Source organism: Leopardus geoffroyi, chromosome B4, assembly GCF_018350155.1.
Source record: "Leopardus geoffroyi isolate Oge1 chromosome B4, O.geoffroyi_Oge1_pat1.0, whole genome shotgun sequence".
Classification (NCBI taxonomy): Eukaryota; Metazoa; Chordata; class Mammalia; order Carnivora; family Felidae; genus Leopardus; species Leopardus geoffroyi.
The window spans coordinates 46,062,841-46,084,310 of record NC_059341.1 but is presented as its reverse complement, the minus strand read 5'-3'; the positions used below and the strand labels follow the sequence as shown (position 1 = coordinate 46,084,310).

The following is a 21,470-nucleotide window of genomic DNA, read 5'->3' as shown; positions in this document are numbered from 1 at the left end:
TTGGATTTAATAATATTGTTATTTATTAAAATAAACTTAATCTACAGTAAGCAGATACTGTTTAGACTAGACTGACTTTGTGTAAAAATCTTTACAGTGAGACTGAGATAAGCAAATCTGCCTCGTATCAGTTTGTATATGGGAGGACCAAAGTGGAAGTGAAATCAGCAAAATGAATTCATAACTGTCTTTATATGCTTTCATTAATTTGTTAATGATAGAGGTGTGAGTAAAACTCTCAAAACTTGGTTGTAAAATAAGATGAAATCTGTTTTCTTATATACTGTAACAATTTTTCTTTTAAGCCTAATCATGAGCAGACAACTGTTAGTAATCTGAAAGCAAAGTTTTCTGAAATGAGTCTCCTCAGAGATTGTGGAAAGAGTGGTATGTGCATGGAGATAAGACTACAAACATGAAAACTCTGTATCCTGTTTAGTAGAATTGAAGATGACTTTGGAAATGTGTGTGTTTGCCTGTAGAATGAGTGGTAAAATTGTAAGATGCTTTATGTTTATAAAAGATGAGAAGCATCATAAAAAAGCTCACTGTGCATTTGTCAAAACCCATAGAACTTTAACTGAGAAAGTGAACCTTAATGTATGCAAATTAAAAAAAATCATTTAGAAGGTTGGAAGACCTTAGGTAGATTGCAGATTGAGACAGAAGATTCTAATTCTGTTAGAAATTATGAAAGAATCTCACTGACAGAGTTGGGGAGGAAAGGTGCTGACTTAATTAACTTTGGAAATGCATGGAACCTGAAAGGCTAAAGGCGAAAGGAACTGCACATAAGCAGTGCACTCCAGTTGTCAGTGTTGCTTCCCGTAGCTGTGATTGCATGCTAGAATTAAGCAGTTAAGTAAAATAGATCGTACAAGGTAGGAACGAAGTTTCTTACTTGGGATGGGAAGGTACAAATAAACAAGGGGAAGGATGATCCTTGTGGTAGTGAATTAGAATCGAAGACCTCAGTATGAGCTCATGTGTAACTTAATACACAGTGTACATTTTAAGTCGGTTTAGTTCATTAACCTCAAAGCAATCAAATGTAAAAAATCTCAGCCCTGGAATTAATGCACAGTTTTTCATATTTAAGGTAGAACTAGTACAAAAGTATATTATAGTTAATATTTTCAACATTGGCTTTCAAAAGCATCGTAGGATTTGTTAGACCTCACAGAAAGAATGTGGGAGAGTCCTAAATCCAAACCTGTGCATTAGCAATCATATTGTTGAATGACTTTGGATATGAGGGAGCTTTGTATTGATATAAACAAATACATAACCCATAATTGTAGAGTAATGATTGCATTTTGCACTATTTGTAATTTTATTTAAAGTACTGGTAAATATATGTGGTATGCTTCTTTCTTCTCTCTCTCTTTCTCTCTTTCATTCATTCCCAGGAGGAAACACAGCAACAGAGTTTCAGTGTAGCTAATACTTGTACCTAATTTTCAGTTAAACAGTTTGTAGCAAGACTTGTAGAATGACCATTTTCAAGTCATTCTGAGGCTGAGATAAATGACTGTAGTATGCCATATAAAGTTTTGGGAAAATTCAAGTCCTGTTTTTTCTTTTGATGAAATGAAGGGCTTGAGTGAAATAATTAGGGAGATATTTCTTAGAAACCTTGGAGCATCTTTGTAATTTTTTATTATGCATGCTTATTACCACATTTTCTGGGAGAATGATTTAAAATATTTTATCTTAGTGTTGCATTGTATCAACTATAATTTTGAATTGGGAAAATACAGTCACAATATCACTGAGATTTAATTGATGCTTTATCTGAATTGATGTAGTTTTATACTAGAAATATTGCTTAGTGTTTTCTAGAGTTGTATATACTACTTATGTTATTATATATTTACTGTGTATTTTCTGATATTCCAAAGACCCATCTCTGTGGAAAGGTAATACTTTGGTTTTACTCTGTTACAATGCATGTTCTGATTTAGTACTTTTGGATGGAGCTTGAGATTTTCTGAGGCTGTTGCTACATGGTCTATATTTTGAGTTGTAAGGCTTTAGAGCAAAGGGTGGTCCAAGTTTTCTAGAAACATTCAGAGTGTAAACATTTTAGTCTTTGTGGGCCACATGCAGTCTCTGTTGCATGTTCTTTTTTCTTTTTCTTTTTCTTTTTTTCTTTCTTTCTTTTTTTCTTTTTTAACAACCTTTAAAAATGTAAAAACCATTCTTAGCTCATAGGGCCATACAAAAACAAAGCATGGGCTAGATTTGAAACCCTTGTCATAGTTTGCCATTTTTGCTTTAGAGAAAAAGGATGTATGTATTCAGTTGTTGTTGATACAAGCAAAAATTCTAGAATTGGTGTTTGTTTGTAGCTTTTCTGCATTTCAGATCATATGATTTTTCTCTGACATAATTATTGAAGTGAATTATGGTTCAGAAGCTGATGGTTCAGAAACTTGTTGCTTTCGTTTTTTTGCTTATTGTAATTGAGGTATAATTTTACATAAAGTAAAATGTAGCTTTTTTTTTAGTATATGATATTGCAAATTTTGACAAATGCATACAATTCTGTGTTGTCAAAGATGAATAAAGCTGGACCCTAGTTAAAAGGGTAAGTTCAGATTTTAATCAGTAATATATTATTGCAGTGTGGAATAGAGTGCAGTGTAAATGGAATTCTACTTTGATTTGTACATGGGTAACTCAGTGTTTTAAAGGGAGAATGAAGGAGTAGGGAGGCAGTGAGCAGGGGTTCAGTAGAGTCAGGGGAGTGATAAATTACAAAAAAACTGGAAGGGGAAATTGGTCTGTGTGAAACCATCTGGGTTGGTTAACTGGCACTTATCCAAGGCTCCTGCCCTCCCACAGAGACTGGCAGACAGGGGCCCTATGTTCAGGTGTTGGCTGGAACAAACAGTAAATTCTTTTGGCAGCAGTGAGTTTTCTCAGGCAGGCACTTTATGAGGGACTAGGGTCATCTTAGGGATGCAGCCTTGAGCTATTAGAAGCTATGTTAGTATTCTGTTCAAGTCTTTGTAGGCCAAGGTTGAGGCCTAGCTGAGAAAGGACTCAATGGAACCTAGATAGAGGTTAGTCAGAGAATCTTTGTCGATACCAGCACCACAATTGAGATATGGAAGTGTTCTACTACCCCCCAAAATTTCCTTGTGTGTTTTTGTACTTCTTGCCCCCCACTCTCAGCTCCTTGCAGTTACTGACTTGTTTTCTGTTCCTATAGTTTTGCCTATTCCAGAATGTCATATAAATGGAATCATGCAGTATGTAGCCTTGGAGATTGGCTTCTTTGAGGCTGAATAATGCATTTGAGGTTTATCTGTGTTGCTCTGTGTATCAGTAGTTTTTGTTGTTGTGGCTGAGTAAGATTGTATGGATGCTTTACAGTTTGTTTATCCACTAATTAGTTCAAGAATATTTGGGTTGTTTCTAGTTTTGGCAGTCACAAGTAAAGCTGCTTTAACTATTTGTATTATGTATGAGCCTAAGTTTTTATTTCTCTTTCATTACTCTTGAGTAATGAGTAAATACCTAGGAGTCAGATTGCTGTGTTCCGTGGTAACTATAATTAACTTTATAAGAAACTGAAAATTTGCCAAAGTGGCTGTGCCATTTTTCATTTCCACTAGCAATGTATGAGAGTTCCAGTTGCTTTGCATCCTCACTAGTACTTGATATTGTCAGTTTCCTTTAAGCCATTCTTACATGTATGCAGTGGTATCTTGTATGTGTATTTGTGTGTGTGTGTGTGTGTGTGTGTGTGTGTGTGTGTGTGTGTGTGTGTGTGTTTTAAACACTGTCAAATCAGCTTTATTATTCAGAGCCACTTTGCGGAATTCAAAGAATATGGCACTTTCATAGGTTGTTTGCAAGCATCATTCTAGAGATATGGAAGGAAGGTTTTAAGTATAAATACAGTGGATTCTGAGCCTTGCCATATGCTGCTTCTATTGGAGGGTGGTGTTTCCCAGTCTAGGGAGCACATGGCCCCCATTCTCAGGGCTGGTTAATCCCTGGGTAAAGTCACCAACCTAGGCTCTACCTGGGTTGGCATATAAGTCAGGGTATAGCTAGTAAAACATAAACTACTAGGCTTTTTAGACAGAATTAAAAAAAATAACATTCCATTTATTTAAAAGTACAGTTCTTTCCAAAGCTTTTATTTATTTTTAATGTTTGTTTATTTATTTATGTATTTATTTGTTTTAAGAGCCTAAGAGAGAGCCTGGGTGTGTATGTGTGTGAGTGGGGGAAGGGCAGAGAGATAGAGAGGAGAGAGAATCTTAAGTTTCTGACAAGCACAGAGCCTGATAAGGGACTTAATCCCGTGAACTGTGAGATCATGACCCAAGCTGAAACTGACTGAGCCACCCAGGCACCCTTCTAAAGCCTTTAAATTTAGCTGATAGATCTTATTTTTTTTAATTAAAGTATGGTTGACATAAAACATTATATTAGTTTCAAATGTACAGCATAGTGATTCAACAATTACATATACATTATGAAATGCTCACTGTGATAAGTGTTGTTACCATCTGTCAACATAAAAAGTTATTACAGTATTATTGATTATATTCCTTATGCTGGACTTTTCATGCCTGTGACTTATTCATAACCGTAAGTTTATAACTCTTAATCCGTGTCACCTATTTTGCTTATCCCCCCTTCCCTAAAACCACTCTCACTTTTGACCCAGTTGCAGATTGAGGGTTGTCATGACTACCTGTAGGTTCAGTAATTCACTAGGACTTCCAGAATTCACTGAAAGTTGTTATATGCTGGTTATGGTTTATTTCAGTACAAGTAAAAATCAGCCAGGGAAAGAGGTGCACAGGACAGGGTCCAGGAGAGTTCCAAGTGCAGACCTTCAGTTGTCTTCTCCCAGTAGTGTTAGGTGTGTGGACAGCGCTTACTTCTCCCAGCAATGTGTGCCAACATGTGGAGTGATGCCAAATAGGGAAGTCAGATGAGACTTGGTGTGTGTTTTATTAGGGTTTGGTCATGTAGACATGATGACTTCCTGCTTTGCTGACTATAGTCTCTAGCCCCCCCCAGAGGTTGGGCTTACACTGAGTGGCCCAAAGCCCCTACACATTGTTAGCCTAGATTATCTGAGGTGGCTCATGGCCTCAGATCAACAAAAAGGTACTCTTAGTAAAGACAATTCAAGGGTTTAGAGATTACCTTACACTGGCTGAGGGCAAAGGCCAGCCCTATGTAAGGAAAAGGTTAATCATCTACTGCAGTTATGTATTTAGAAGTGTATTGGTTAATTTCCAAATTTTTAGGATTTTGTAGATATCTTTCCTTATATATTCTACTCTAATTTTCTTGTGGCCAGAGAACATACCATGTATGATTTCAATTCTTTGTTGCATAGCCCATATTCTTGTGAATATTCTGTATGTACTTGAGAAAACTGTTTATTCTGCTATTCTGGAATGTTTTCTTTTCCAGTACATTGCAATAATTTTTGTCTTAAGATTAGAATTATTTGGTCTTTGAAAATTTTAGAGAATTTACCAGTAGATGTATGGGCTATGTTCTCCCTCCCTTTTTCTCCCACCTGGGAAACATGAATTTACTCTCTTGATTTTATTAATAGTTGTAGCTTATTCAGGTTTCTAAAAACTTGTCTTGATGTAGTTTTGTAAGCTCATGTTGTTCCTATACTTTTGGAAAATCTGTGGTACTTTTTTTATTTTATTTTTTTACTTTAGGGATTTCTTCTCCCTTTATTTTTTTATACTTTCTTTGGATTAGCTCTTTTACTTCTCATCCTTTTAGCTTTTATAATTTAAACATCCTTAGTACTATTTTTACCTGTACCTCAAAGTTTCATTATTTGCATCTAATATTTAGTAATAATGTAATAATCTAATAACGGAAATTTACAATTTCCATTGAGGTTTCTTTGAACTGTGTTTTTTTAGAAATGTGATTCTTAATTTCGAAACAGATACGGATTTTTCCTAGTTAATATTTCTAGGTTAATTAATTACAATTACTGTGTGTCATGTATGGTAGTCCTGTACTTAAGGTTTGCATTATGGTCCAGTGTGTGGTTATATCTAGAAAATATTGGGGCGCCTGGGTCGCTCCGTCATTTGAGCATCTGACTCTTGGTTTTGGCTCAGGTCATGATCTCACAGTTCTTGGGATCAAGCCTGTGGGTTCTGTACTGACAGTGGGGAGCCAGTTCAGATTTCTCTATCCCTCTCTCTATGCCCCTCCCCCAAGCACACGTGCTCCCATTCTCTGTCTCTCCTTCTCTCTCAAATAAGTAAACTTAAAAAAAATTCCACGTGGGGCATGACTCTTGGTCTTGAGGTTGTGAGTTTGAGCTCTATGTTGGGCGTAGAGCTTACTTTAAAAAATTTTTTTAAATCTTTAAAAAAAATAAAAATATTCTATGTGTGCTTAAGAAGATTGTATATTCTGTGTTTTTTGAATGCAGTGTTCTAGATGTGTCCATTCAATCAAATTTGTTCTGTTGAAATCTTCTGATTCCTGATTTTTAAGTCTCTGATTTATTGCTGAGAGAAGTGTGTTAAAAATATTTTGCTTGGTGATTAATTTGACAGTTTCTATAGATATGCCTATTTTGCTTTATGTGCATTGAGGCAGTGTTTTGAAATAGAGGTAAGATAAAGACTTTTCTTCCTAATGTACTTATACCATTATTTATTGACTTAGTTGCTGCTAATGCATTTTGCCCCAGAGTTTTGTTAGGTATTGCTTGCCATATCCACTTTTCTCTGGTAAGTTTTTGCCTCATTTATATAGTGTTCCATCTTTTTACTTTTTGTGTGTTTATATTTTCTAGGTGTTTCTTTTTTAAGTAGCATATAGTTGCAGTTTTTGGGTTGATTTTAAATCCATTGTTAAAGTTTGTCTTCTACTGAAGCTTTTTAAAAAAATTTTTTTAAAAATGCTTTTATTTATTTTTGAGAGAGACAGAACACAAGTGTGGGGTCGGGGACAGAGAGAGAGGGAGACCACAGAATCCGAAGCAGGCTCCAGGCTCTGGGCTGTCAGCACAGAGCCTGATGTGGGACTCGAATCCATGAGCCGTGAGACCATGGCCTGAGCTGAAGTCTGACTGAGCCACCCAGGCACCCATCTACTGAAGCTTTTTAAAGTCCTTTTACAACTTGTGCTTATTGTGGTTGCTCATGTATTTGGATTCATATCTGACATTTTATTTTGAGTTTTCTATTTGTTCTGCCCATTTCTTTTCTCTTCTTTCTTGTCTTTCATATCGATTATATTTTGTCATTCAGTTTTTTCCATCTGCAAATTTGCAGTCTTTTGAGAATTTAAAAAATTTTATTTTTTTGAGAATTCTTAAAATTCTAGGATTTTTTTGACATGTATACCTATGAAATCCTTAGTATACTTTATCTCTGCTTATTATCCTTTTGTCTTATATATGTCATTATCATGAGTTTAAGTTCTCCTGCATTGTTTCCAGCCCACAAGACATTATTTTTAAAATTGAGGTAAAAAGAATAACATAATAATTATGGTATGCCTACTATATATACAAGCTAATCAATAGAATATTACCAGCACAGATTGCTGTCTATACTGGTTGCCTCCTTGCTTGCACCATACATCATACTTAATTCTTTAATTGTTTTTGGCGTTGTGAAGTAGTGTGAGACTCTAAAGAGAACCCCCCTCTCCACCATGAGTTTTAAAAATATACACTAGATTTTCAATTTGATAAATTTTGAGAGTTAGATTAGAAATTAATTCCTAGTCAGGTCCCATTTTCTTTTTGTCAGTTATTTCAATTTAAGGAAAAAGTTTATTCTGTAGCTTTCAAATGATTTTGTCCTTCTTCTTTTCTACCTGCTTTCCATCTCTGGTAGATTAATGAATGCCTATTGAAATGCCTACTGAGGGGCGCCTGGGTGGCTCAGTCGGTTAAGCGTCCGACTTCGGCTCAGGTCATGATCTATGGTCCATGAGTTCGAGCCCCGCGTCGGGCTCTGTGCTGACAGCTCAGAGCCTGGATCCTGCTTCAGATTCTGTGTCTCCCTTTCTCTCTGACCCTCCCCTGTTCATGCTCTGTCTCTCTCTGTCTCAAAAATAAATAAAACATTAAAAAAAATAAAAAAAAATGCCTACTGAAATGTACTCTTCGGTTTTTTTAAGTAGTATTTATATAGAACTTAATAGCAAATTAATATCTTACCTGTTGCTTTATATTCTTTTGGTAACTAAATCGGTGTGAAGTCATCCTATTTAAAATACGTGTTTCTGATGTTTTAAAAAGTAAGTATTAAATGACTGTTTCTCTTTTGTTTTTTTCTGTGGTTACCTTGAAGTTTTTGCTTTGACTTGTTTGATTCCAGGGTGAAGTTGGAAGTAACTAATTCTTGCTTTTTGGCCCTAGTTAGTATCCAGGTAGCTCTAAAATTAGCGCCATTATCAGAAGACTGGGAATTTTCTAGCTACTATTTCATTCTGAGTTTTGGAGTCTCAGAAAAAAATGGAGTCTATAGTTTTGTCAAAGAATCTTAATGCTCCCCCTTCCCCCCCCCCCCCCCCCCCAAAAACAGTAGGTCTACTGTGGGTGTCTGATTAAGATTGCAGACTTTTCTCTGTTGATTTATGTGGATTTGAAAAAGAGTAAAAAGTGATGGCTTTTTATTTTCAGGAGTGTTTAAACATTTGGAAGTATACCAGTTTTCCCAGGTGAAATCTCAGCATTATTAATTGGTTTTGAGTAATGCAGTTTTCTTAAAGGCACGATGGCTTCTCCTATTTGACTGGACCTACTTGAAGGACAAAACAAAAAATTTATGATTATTTTAAAAAACATTAGTTTTGTGGGGCACCAGAGTGGTTCAGTCAGTTAAGTGTCTGATTCCTGATTTTGGTTCAGGTTGTGTCCCAGGTTGTGTTATGGGATTGAGCCATGTGTTGGGCTCTGAGCTGAGCATGGAGCCTAGTTGGGACTGTGTACCTCTCTCCCTTTGCCCCTCTCTCTCGCGTATGCTCGCTGTTTGTCTGTCTCTCTCTAAAATAACAACAACAACAACAACAAGAAAGCATTAGTTTTGTGATCTTTTTCACACTTTATTAAGAATAGCTAATGGTTGATGTAAGTCACCCAGTGTCAAAGTAATACAGTGTCAAAGTGACTGCACTATTTATATTGTGTATATTTTTATGAAAATTCATAGGTAAGTTAACATAATGCTTCTTTTACCACTTTGGCAGAATTTTCTAAACTGAGAATACAAGTGTTTAAAGGATATTTAATTATATTCATTTGTTCATATCTTATAAGTAAAATGAGACTCTGGTGTGTATAATATATTGAGTGAAGAAGCAAACTAAAACATCACTGAGGGTTACCACTAAATATTTATATATGTAAAGAATTGGATACTAAAAGCTTGAATTTGTAATAGAAGTTTGACAGTTTGAAGTTTAAGCAGTAATTGTGAAATCTAAAAATTGTACTTCTCAAGTTATAAAACTTTTGAGGAAAATATGGAAGACTGTTGTGTGGGAAGTAATTTATTCGGTGCTTTGCTTCCTAATATGATCTTCCATAGCTTTAAGAGCTAATTATTAACTAATATTTAGGGCCAACTGGTTAGTGAGTTAAATACATTAACACCACTGTAAAAGAACAGAGTGCTAAGGACAAACAGATGCTTCAGAAAGTCGGATTCTTCTTCACTAGTTTTGAGCCCTAAGTGAATTAGAATTCCTTGAGGATCTTTTATTTTTATTTATTTTTTGCTGGAGAGTATTTAATGTGGATGCTCAAGGCCTGGGCAGAGTGGGGAGTGCTCTGGAATTAGGCAGACAGGCAAGGTGGGTGGTTTGCAAGTCCACACCTGACCCCAGGAGAGGATGCTGGGTGGTGGGGGCTGGCTCAGGCATGCCAAGGGGAGTACCAGAAGGATGGCCCAGGCAGGCAGACTCACCAGGGGACTCGCAGGCCAGCCCATGAGAAGGTATCTAACCCAGGTGGTGAGTGCCCAGGCCAGAACGTAACCCAGGGTTGTAGCTGGTTGGTGGCTCCCAGAGCCTAGGAACTGGCATTGTTAGGGACCTTCCTGAGCTGCTGCTGGAATGCAAGGCATATCTGCTGGGTGGACTCAAGCAGCTTCTGGAGGCAGGCATGGAGGGGGTCATTTTTCTCCTCCTAAGTGGTCCAGACAGGAGTTGATCTGGTCCATCATGGAGTTGATGGCAGCATGTTCTGCTTCCCAGAAGCCATCATCCTTGCCTTTTGTGCCTGCCTCCATCGGCATGCCCAGGTCCCTGTTGGGGCCTGACATTGTGCTATGATGGAATGCTGTGTTGGGTGAAAGGTCAAGGTGCTTTTAGACGATATTGATGCTTGGGTCCCAACCCAGACCAATTTAATCAGAATCTCTGATGGAAGAGCCGAAGTTGTTATTTTTAAGAGTTTCTTTTTTTCTTTTCCTGATATTTTTAAGAGTTTCTGAAGTAAGTCATTCCCAAATGCTGCTGGGATTGAAAATTTATGCTTTTGGTATTTCATCCTGGTGGTGGTGATGGTGGCATCGTCATCATCATTAGTGTGTGTGTATATGTGTGGAGGAGGGAGCACAGTCTAAGAAACACTATGTTAAAGAAAACTTGTATTAGTCTGTTCAGGCTTCTATAACAAAATACCATTACTGGTGACTTAAAAATAGCAGAAATTTATTTCTCTCAGTTCTGGAGGTTGGAAGATCCAAGATCAAGGTGCTGGCAGATTTGGTGTCTGCTGAGGGCCTGCTTTCTAGATGGCTGTTTTTCACTGAAACCTCACAAAGTAGAAGAGACAGGGGAGCTTTCTTGGGCCTTATTAGTAAGGGCAGTAATCCTATTTATGAGGGCTCTACCCTAGTGACTATTTACCCCCAGAAGCCCTACCTCCTAATACCATCACAGTGAGAGTCGAGATTGCAACATACGAGTTTTAAGGGGGATGGACTTTCATACCATAGCATAATTGCTATATTTACAATTCTAGTTTCTGAATATTCAAGGACTGATGATTGGGTTTTGAAGTTACGAAAGTGTGAATAAATCAGACAGTTTAGCTGAATTTTCTTCCTTTAACAGTTCATCGTTTCATTGTTTATGGTGACATAAATATCAAGTTTTATTTATATATTTAAAAAAGTTTTTTTTAACGTTTATTTATTTTTGAGACAGAGAGACAGAGCATGAACAGGGGAGGGTCAGAGAGAGAGAGGGAGACACAGAATCTGAAACAGGCTCCAGGCTCTGAGCTGTGAGCACAGAGCCTGATGCAGGGCTCGAACTCACAGACCTCGAGATCATGACCTGAGCTGAAGTCGGACGCCCAACCAACTGAGCCACCCAGGCGCCCCACAAGTTTTAATGTTAAGTTGGCTTTTCTGTCACAGATTGTTCTCTTTATATCAGTTTTCATCAAGATACTGTTTTAGGGAAGACCACAGATGGAAGGTTCAGGATGTGATTTCCCTGGTCTTTCTCTGCCAGTCATTCTCATGGATGTTGACATTGGCCCTTATGAGAGGAGTCCCGGTAGATTGAAGGAAGAGCTGTGAGACTTTTGAAAACACGCCATTTGTAAGATGTTGCGAATGGGGGTAGTTATATGAGGCCTTGTTGGGAGAAGAGTTGAAGTGACCGTCTAAACTTTAAAGTGATGCTTTTGGGTGGTATTTGGATCTAAAAATTGATGTTCGTGTTCACAGTTTATTTTTATTTTTAGAGAGCAAGCGAGTGGCGGAGAGGGGCAAAGGGAGAGAGAATCTAAAGCAGGCTCCATGCCCAGTGTGAAACTGGACACAGGGCTCAATCCCACGACCCTGGGATCATGACCTGAGCCAAAATCAAGAGTTGGATGCTCAACCGACTGAGCCACCCAGGCATCCCCATCGTTTTAAGTAACAGAAGTCCCTGTGATTTAAACAGAAAAAGTATTTTTAAAGAGGTTATTGGGTTACTCCTAATAATATTGGGTTATTTCCTAAATGGTAGGAGAACCAGCCTTCGAATCTGTAGCCAGGAACAATGCTACAAATCATACCACAGATGTGATCCAGTGATAGCACTGGATGTTAGGTAGCATATTTGCCACTATTTGTACTCTCACTGACATGAGGCAACAGATATTCCTAAAATTGCTGCTAGTTCTTTTTGCAAAAGTGGATTAAAAAAGGCTGAATTAATTCAAACTGGATTTAATTTTCTTTTCTATTGCCCCCAACCTCACCAGCATGGATTGCTTGTGGTCCTTGCTGTGCTGCTCTGCTGTTGCTTCCTTCTTCTCTGCCTCCTCTTCCTCCTTTTCTTGGTTTGTCTGACTGGCAAAACCCAAATCTTATGCACCTGTCCCACTTGCAAGGGAGGTTCGGAAATTAAATAGCTGCTGCTTTCAGTTTCTTTAGTTTCAAGTGATTCTGTTTCATAAAGTGGAAGATTCTTTAAGCATAGGAAGGTAGTTTAGATACTAGATGGCCCCCTCAGATGCCAGGTATCCATGGCAGACATTTTGTAAGTGAATGATCATAGGATTTGTGGCTATCTTTGCCATGATTTGAGTATTGGTTCTATTTTCCCCCCTTTTTAATGTTGAAAGAGTGAATGAGGTATGGTGGTGGACATAAAGGAAGAAGAGAGTTAATAGAACTATAAGTTTTGTAACTGGAATGGGCCCCAGGAAAAATCTAAGCCAATCTAAAAAAGAAAATACCAATTATAAGAGTTAATGTTCTTTAGGTAGATGTTGTTCTCTGAGAAGTCATCTTGACTCCTAATAATGAAACCGATTTTTACCCCCATTAGTCCTCATAAGAAAGCTGCTATATAATGTAATGAACAATACCATTATAATACCCACAAGTCATAGATTTCTTTGGCATTTATCCCTGTTGCATCAGGGCAAAGTGCAATTTTGTAAAAGCAGGTAAGATGAGCTGGAGAGGTGAACTGAGGAAATATTCAAGGGTAAAGGCAAGATTCTCCTCAAAAACTAATTTTGGGATTTCTGTAATCGATAGTAATTAAAGGCGTGACTGAAGTAATTTTACCTTGAAAACATAAATTCTCTCCACCAGGCCATTAAAAAAAAAGTCCATGAAACTATCTATGTATAACTTCTGGTTTTGAGCGATGGGATATTCTAGTATACCCTCTAATGTGACCTTGTAGCAAAATGTGTCTTGAGTAGACTAATTATATGGGTTTATTAGGTATAAACCAGTTTTAAATTTAGGGGAAATATTGTTGCAGTAAAGTGTTACAGGTATTTCTATATCAATCTGTACAGTAGGGGAACAAAGGAGAGAGTATTCAGTTTTATTTTGGGGGCTATTTCAGATTGACCTTTTCTAGCTGAGCAGTTGTTTTCCAGAGGGACAAGGTATGGAAATGGGTAATAGTTTTTAGTCAGTAGGAACACTGTGTGCCAGACTCTTTCATGCTGTTGCACGTTCAAGGAATAGCAAACAGCTTGTAACTGGAACATAGTAGAAGAATAATGATATGTGTTAAAATAAAAGTCTGCCTTTATTTTTTAAGGTTATGGTTTCTGTAATACACACATACAAAATGTCCCAAGAGCAGGTGAATGCAAACCATTATTAAGCATTTGAGTGCTGACTGTACATACTCTTGCCATTATATTAGATTGTTTTGTGATAGGGGTTACAGTAATAAGTAAGGCAAGGACCTGGAATATAGAGGGGTGGGAAATGTGTGAAGAGGCCTAATATTTTATGTATTTGATGTACAGGGGATATTGAAATGTACAGGGAGAGTGTGCTTGAGGGAGTCATGAAATTCTTCACCAAATATCACTAATGGTGACATTTGAACTCTTCTGCAAGAATCAGGATATTTATGACAGTATAGAAGGAGGAGAGAGACATTCTAGACAGTATATCCTCTATTATATTTAAAGGACCTCAAAATGCATCACCTATGATTTCTTCAGAAAGGATTGTAGACAATAGCAATTTGGGAAAATGCATAACTTGGAGATATTGGGGGTTTGGTTCCATACTACGGCCATAAAGTGAATATCACAGTGAAGTGAGTCAAGTGAACTTTTAGGTTTGCCAGTACATATAAAAGTTATATTTACACTATACTGTAGTCTATTACTGTATACTGTAGTCTGTTAAGTGTGCAATAGCATTATGTCTAAACAATGTACCTTAATTAAAAAATACTGCTAAAAATGCATACCATTATTTGAGCTTACAAAGTGAGTGATGATCACAGATCACCATAACAAATGTAATAGTAATGAAAAGTTGAAATATTGGGAGAATTACTAAAGTGTGACGGAGACATGACGTGAGAAAGTGCTGTTGGAAAATGGTTCTGATGGACTTTCTTGATAAAGTGTTGTCACAAACCTTCAATTTGTAAAAACAAAACAAAACAAAAAAACCTAGTATCTGTGAAACGCAATTTAACAAGGTATGCCTGTACTATAGTTAGCATTTTGTTTGATAATAGGGAATTAAATGGATTTAGTATGTTATTTATTTCCAGGTTTATAAACTTTATCATCTTAGAGTGGTATATTAGTATTATTTCTGAATTAAATTTATTCTTTATATTATATCCAACTTTTTGAAATTAGTCAACTAGACTGAGTGTTTAAGGATCATTCTTAGCAACCTAATTTTCTCCAGGATAACCAGTTTATATATGTAGAATTCCATTATGATGAATATTATCACAGCAAAGAGTCTATTTAATAGAGCCATCCCCATGTTCCTTCTTGTCCCTCAATAGTAGAATCTTTTTCATATGGTTACTGTACATTTTCTTTAAAAAAAAAAACTCTAAAATGAATGCTTTCACTGTCTTTTGTCAATCACCACTTATTGTTAAAATGTGATACAAACACAGTCAAGTAGAGGGGAAGCATGGAATTATAGCCGACTTCTTCACAGTTCTTTTTTTTCTTTGTTGTTCTATCAGGAAACATATCCTTGAATTCTCCAACCTCCACTTCACTTAAAAGCCCAATTTACTAACCAAAGTAAGATGGAACTGGTGCAGGGGTCAGGAAGAGGAAGAGTGTATGAATTTCGCATGATACTTTTTTTTTTCACTTTCATTAGAGTAGTCAAAATTTTTTTCACTGGTTGTAAAATTTCACCTTCTATATGTTTCACATTATGTTCTTAGAATGTGGCATGACTCCTACACTTTGGGGCTGGTTTGGTTTCATATGCAGCTTTTTATTGCAGTTTCTTTTGCCCTGTTCCTATAGCCCAACTTTTTATTTTACTAAGTAAGACCTTTTTATTTTATTTACCTTTTCTGCCCAACTCTCCTAATTTTTGCACTAATTTTTCTTTTACTCTGTTGAGTGGTTCCATGGTTGTAGAAGGAAAAACAATGAGATAAAGATGCTCATTTCATCCTTCTCTGAAGTCATCATGCTGCCCCCTTAAACTCTGTCTCTATTCCGTTTTGTTGAATGACACCAATGTGGACTCATTCACATTTGCCAGCTCTTGAGAGCCATCCTGCTCTATCATTTATCTTTCTTCTCCCACATTGTTCCATCTTTCCACTTTTGTTTTCATCAGTTCTCATTTGGAATATTTCAGAAGTTTTGTGCTTTGCTTTTCTTTCTTGAATTTCTTCACCTTATCACCAGTGTGATTAAAACGATAATCTTACTGCTTTAATTTTCTGTTTAGAGTCTAAAATACCTTTGCATCACCTATAGGTCATGCAGTTCAAGCTTCTTTGCACATCAGAATAGGTCCCTTCTGTGGGATTTCTTTTGTTGGCAGGTGTTCCCCTCAATCCACTACATTCTGCAGTTCTACTGATCTTGCTCTTTATTGAATGTGTCATGACTTCTGATGTCTTTTGCATATGCTGTGTCTTCCTGGAATGCTGTTTCTCATTTTGGGAACTGCCTAAATAAAAGTACTGTTTCTCTGGTAAGCTTTTATTGACAACTGTTAACATTTACTAGCTTGATTAAGTATCACTTCGTTGTTCATACATCTCCTGCTACGTTTATCACTCCTTGCCTAGATGCAGGTTTCATAGGAACAGTTGTTTTGCCTTGCTTATTTTTGTATTTCTTATGTCAAGGATGATGCTTAGCTCCTAATAGGTGCTTAGTACATTTTAAAAAATTGAATAATATCTTGGTAATTTATAAAATACTTCTGTGTTTTTCTACTTCCTGTGGCTCTTTCTCTTTCTATATTAAACTTGTAGTGAGTTTTTAACTTAAATGTTAATCAGGTAACATAGGGAAATTTTAGTATTTATAGATGAAATTTATTACTTTACATTTTAAATATTTGAACAAATGAAGGTATCAGCAAGATTTACTTCTAAATTTTTATCAAATTTTCATCTTGACAAATGTCTCATTTTCACTTGTATTTGAAGCTTTTAATCTTGAAGTAACATGACTTGGTATATTTTTTACTATTAAATAGTGTGAGAATTATCTATTAGCTTTGATAAGCAGTGGCATACAAATAATTTTATTACTAAAATTCTAATTGAGCTAATTTATTAACAACTTTTTAAAAAATATAATTTATTATCAAGTTGGCTAGCATACAGTGTATACAATGTGCTCTTAGTTTTGGGAGCTTACATACAACACCCAGTGCTCATCCCAACAAGTGCCCTCCTCAATGCCCATCACCCATTTTCCCCTCTCCACACCCCTCCCCCCGCTGCCCCACCAACCCTCAGTTCTGTGTATTTAAGAGTCTCTTACGGTTTGCCTCCCTCCCTCTCTGTTTGTAACAATTTTTTTCCCCTTCCTTTCCCCCATGGTCTTCTGGTAAGTTTCTCAAGTTCCACATATGAGTGAGAACATACGATATCTGTCTTTCTGTAACTGACTTATTTCACTTGGCATAATACCCTCCAGTTCCATCCACGTTGCTACAAATGGCAGGATTTCATTCTTTCTCATTGCTAAGTAGTATTCCATTGTATATATAAACCACATCTTCTTTATCCGTTCATCAGTTGATGGACATTTAGGCTCTTTCCATAATTTGGCTATTGTTCAAAGTGCTGCTAAAAACATTGGGGTACCTGTGCCCTTATGCATCAGCACTCCTGAATCCTTTGGATAAATTCCTAGCAGTGCTATTCCTGGGTCATAGGGTAGGTCTCTTTTTAATTTTTTTGAGGAACCTCCACACTGTTTTCCAGAGTGGCTGTACCAGTTTGAATTCCCATCAACAGTGCAGGAGGGTTCCTGTTTCTACACATCCTTGTCAGCATCTGTTGTTTCCTGAATTGTTAATTGTAGCCACTCTGACTGGTGTGAGGTGGTATCTCAATGTGGTTTGGATTTGTATTTCCCTGATGGTGAATGATGTTGAGCAGCTTTTCATGTGTCTGTTGGCCATCTGGATGTCTTCTTTGGAGAAGCGTCTATTCATGTCTTCTGCCCATTTCTTCACTGGATTATTTGTTTTTCGGGTGTTGAGTTTGGTAAGTTCTTTATTAGATTTTGGATACTAACTCTTATCCGATATTTCATTTGCAAATATCTTCTCCCATTCTGTCGGTTGCCTTTTAGTTTTGTTGATTGTTTCCTTTGCAGTGCAGAAACTTTTTACTTGATGAGGTTCCGAAGTTCATTTTTGCTTTTAATTCCATTGCCTCTGGAGATATGTTGAGCAAGAAATCACTGAGGGTGAGGTCAAAGAGGTTGTTGCCTGTTTTCTCCTCTAGGGTTTTGATGGTTTCCTGTGTCATATTTAGGTCTTTCATCCATTTTGAGTTTATTTTTGTGTATAGTGTAAGAAAGTGGTCTAATTTCATTTTTCTGCATGTTGCTGTCCAGTTCTCCCAGCACCGTTTGCTAAAGAGACTGTCTTTTTTCCATTGAATACTCTTTCCTGCTTTGTCGAAGATTAGTTGGCCGTGCATTTGTGGGTACGATTCTGGGTTCTCTGTTCTATTCCATTGGTCTATGTGTTTGTTTTTGTGCCAGTACCATATCGTCTTCATGATTACAGCTTTGTAGTAGAGGCTAAAGTCCGGGATCATGATGCCTCCTGCTTTGGTTTTCTTTTTCAATATTACTTTGACTATTCGGGGTCTTTTCTGGTTCCATACAAATTTTAGGATTGTTTATTCTAGTTTTGAGAAGAATGCTGGTGCTATTTTGATTGGGACTACACTGAATGTGTAGATTGCTTTGGGTAGTATTGACATTTTAACAATATTCTTCCAGTCCATGAGCATGGAACGTTTTTCCATTTCTTTGTGCCTTCTTCAATTTCGTTCATAAGTTTTCTGTAGTTTTCAGCATACATCTTTGGCTAGGTTTATTCTTAGATATTTTCTGGTTCTTGGCCCAGTTGTAAATGGGACCAATGTCTTGATTTCTCTTTCTGGTGCTTCATTATTGATGTATAGAAATGCAACTGGTTTCTGTATATTGATTTTGTATCCTGTGACTTTGCTGAATTCTTGTATCAGTTCTAGCAGCTTTTGGTGGAGTCTTTTGGGTTTTCCATGTAGGGTATCATGTCATCCGCGAAAAGTGAAAGTTTGACTACTTCTTTGCCAATTTGGATGCCTTTTATTTCATTTTGTTGTCTGATTACTGAGGCTAGGACTTCCGACACTATGTTAAACAACAGTAGTGAGAGTGGACATCCCTGTCGTGTTCCTGATCTCAGGGGGAAAGCTCTCAGTTTTTCCCCATTGAGGATGATATTAGCTGTGGGCCTTTCATATATGGCCTTTATGATGTTTAGGTATATTCTTTCTATCCCTACTTTCTTGAGGGTTTTTATTGAGAGAGGGTACTATATTTCGTCAAATGCTTTTTCTGCATCTATTGACAGGATCAAATGGTCCTTATTCTTTATTTTATTAATGTGATGTATCACATTGATTGACTTGCAAATATTGAAGCAGCCCTGCAGCCCAGGAATGAATCCCACTTGATCATGGTGAATAATTCTTTTTATATGCTGTTGCATTCAATTTGCTAGTATCTTGTTGAGAATTTTTACATCCATGTTCATCAGGGATATTGGCCTGTAATTCTCCTTTTTTAGTGGGGTCTCTGTCTGGTTTGGGAATCAAGGTAATGCTGCCTTCAGAGAATGAGTCCAGAAGTTTTTCTTCCGTTTCTGTTTTTTTGGAACAGCTTGAGAAGGAAAGGTATTAATGTCTGGTAGAATTCCCCTGGTAAGCCGTCTGGCCCAGAACTCTTATTTGTTGGGAGATTTTTGATAACTGATTCAATTTCTTCACTAGTTAGTTATGGGTCTGTTCAAATTTTCTATTTCTTCCTGTTTGAGTTTTGGTAGTGTGTGGGTGTCTAGGAATTTGTCCATTTTTCTGACATATAACTTTTCATAGTATTCTCTGATAATTGTATTTCTGAGGGGTTTGCTGTGATAAGTCCAATTTCATTTGTGATTTTATCTATTTGGGTCCTTTCTCTTTTCTTTTTGAGAAGTCTGACTAGGGATTTATCAATTTTATGTTTTCAATAAACCAGCTCTTAGATTCATTGATCTGGTCTGGTGTTTTGTTTTTTTGTTTTTTGTTTTTTTTTTTTTTTTTGAGTCTTTATTGTTTATTTCTGCTCTGGTCTTTATTATTTCTCTTCTTCTCTTGGCCTTGAGGTTTCTGAGCTGTTCTGCTTCTTGTTCCTTTAGGTGTGCTATTAGATTTTGTATTTGGGATTTTTCTCATTTCTTGAGATAGGTCTGGATTGCAATGTATTTTCCTCTTAGGACTGCCTTTGCTGCATCCCAGAGGGTTTGGACTTTTGTGTTTTCATTCATTTGTTTCCATATATTTTTAAATTTTCGCTTTAATTGCCTGGTTGACCCTTCCATTCTTTAGTAGGATGTTCTTTTTTTCAACGTTTATTTATTTTTGGGACAGAGAGAGACAAAGCATGAACGGGGGAGGGGCAGAGAGAGAGGGAGACACAGAATCAGAAACAGGCTCCAGGCTCTGAGCCATCAGCCCAGAGCCTGACGCGGGGCTCGAACTCACGGACTGCGAGATTGTGACCTGGCTGAAGTCGGACGCTTAACCGACTGCGCCACCCAGGCGCCCCTAGTAGGATGTTCTTTAACCTCTATTCATTTGGAGGTTTTCCAAACTTTTTCCTGTGGTTGGTTTCAGGTTTCATAGCATTGTGATCTGAAAATGTGCATGGTATGGTATGATCTCATTTCTTTTATATTTATTGAGGGCTGTTTTGTGACCCAGTATGTGCTCTATCTTGGAGAATGTTCCATGTGCAGTAGAGAAAATGTGTATTCTGCTTTTGGATGAAAAGTTCTGAATATATCTGTCAAGTCCATCTGGTCCAGTGTATCATTCAGGGCCACTGTTTCTTTATTGATACTCTGTCTAGATGATCTGTCCATTGTTGTAAGTGGAGTATTAAAGTCCCCTGCAATTACCACATTCTTACCAATAAGATTGCTTATGTTATTGTTATATATATTTGGATGCTTCTGAATTCGGTGCATAGCTCTTCTTGATGGATAATTGTTAACTCTTCTTGATGGATAGACCCTGTAATTATGATATAATGCCCTTCTTCATCTCTTGTTACAGCCTTTAGTTTAAAATCTAGTTTGTCTGAAAAAAGTATGGCTACTCCAGCTTTCTTTTGACTTGCAGTAGCATGATAGGTGGTTTTCCATCCCCTCACTTCAATCTGAAGGTGTCCTCAAGTCTAAAATGGGTCTCTTGTAAGACAGCAGGTAGATGGCCCCTGGTCCTTTGTAGTCTTTGCAACATTCCACTCACGGAGTCCCCTTTAGGATCTCTTATAGGGCTGGTTTAGTGGTGATGAACTCCTTCAGTTTTTGTTTGGGAAAACCTTTATCTCTCCTTCTATTCTGAATGACAGCCTTGCTGGATAAAGGATTGTTGGCTGCATATTGTTCCTATTCAGCACATTGAATATTTCCTGCCACTCCCTCCTGACCTGCCAAATTTTAGTAGATAGGTCTGCTACTACCCTTGATGCATCTACCTTTGTAGGTTAAGGCCCATGTGTCCCTAGCTGCTTTCAGAATTTCCCAGTTCAAGTACACTTTCCGCCCCTTTCTCTCTGTCTTCTTCCGGAACTCCTGTTATATGGATATTATTTCATTTCATTGAATCACTTAGTTCTCTAATTCTCCCCTCGTGGTCTAGAATTTTATCTCTCTTTTTCTCAGCTTCATCTTTTTCCATAATTTTATCTTCTGTTTCACTTATTCTCTTGTCTGCCTCTTCAATCCTCGCTGTTACTGCCTCTAGTTTATTTTGCACCTTATTTACAGTATTTTTTAATTCATCATGACTATTTTTTAGTTCCTTGATCTCTGCAGCAATAGATTCTCTGCTGTCTTCTATGTTTTTTTTTTCAAGCCCAGAGATTAATCTTATGACTATTATTCTAAATTCTTGTTCACTTATATTGTTTATATCTATTTTGATCAATT

The 21,470-nt window shown here is 37.1% G+C and overlaps 1 protein-coding gene and 1 pseudogene across 3 annotated transcripts in view; one reads left to right on the top strand and one right to left on the bottom strand.

Moving 5' to 3' along the window:
• The window catches only part of LRP6 (LDL receptor related protein 6), a 183,862-nt gene that overhangs the window by 45,815 nt on the left and 116,577 nt on the right, over positions 1-21,470 (top strand). The gene's annotated exons all lie outside the window — the stretch shown is intronic.
• On the bottom strand, positions 9,750-10,353 carry LOC123591417 (annotated as a pseudogene).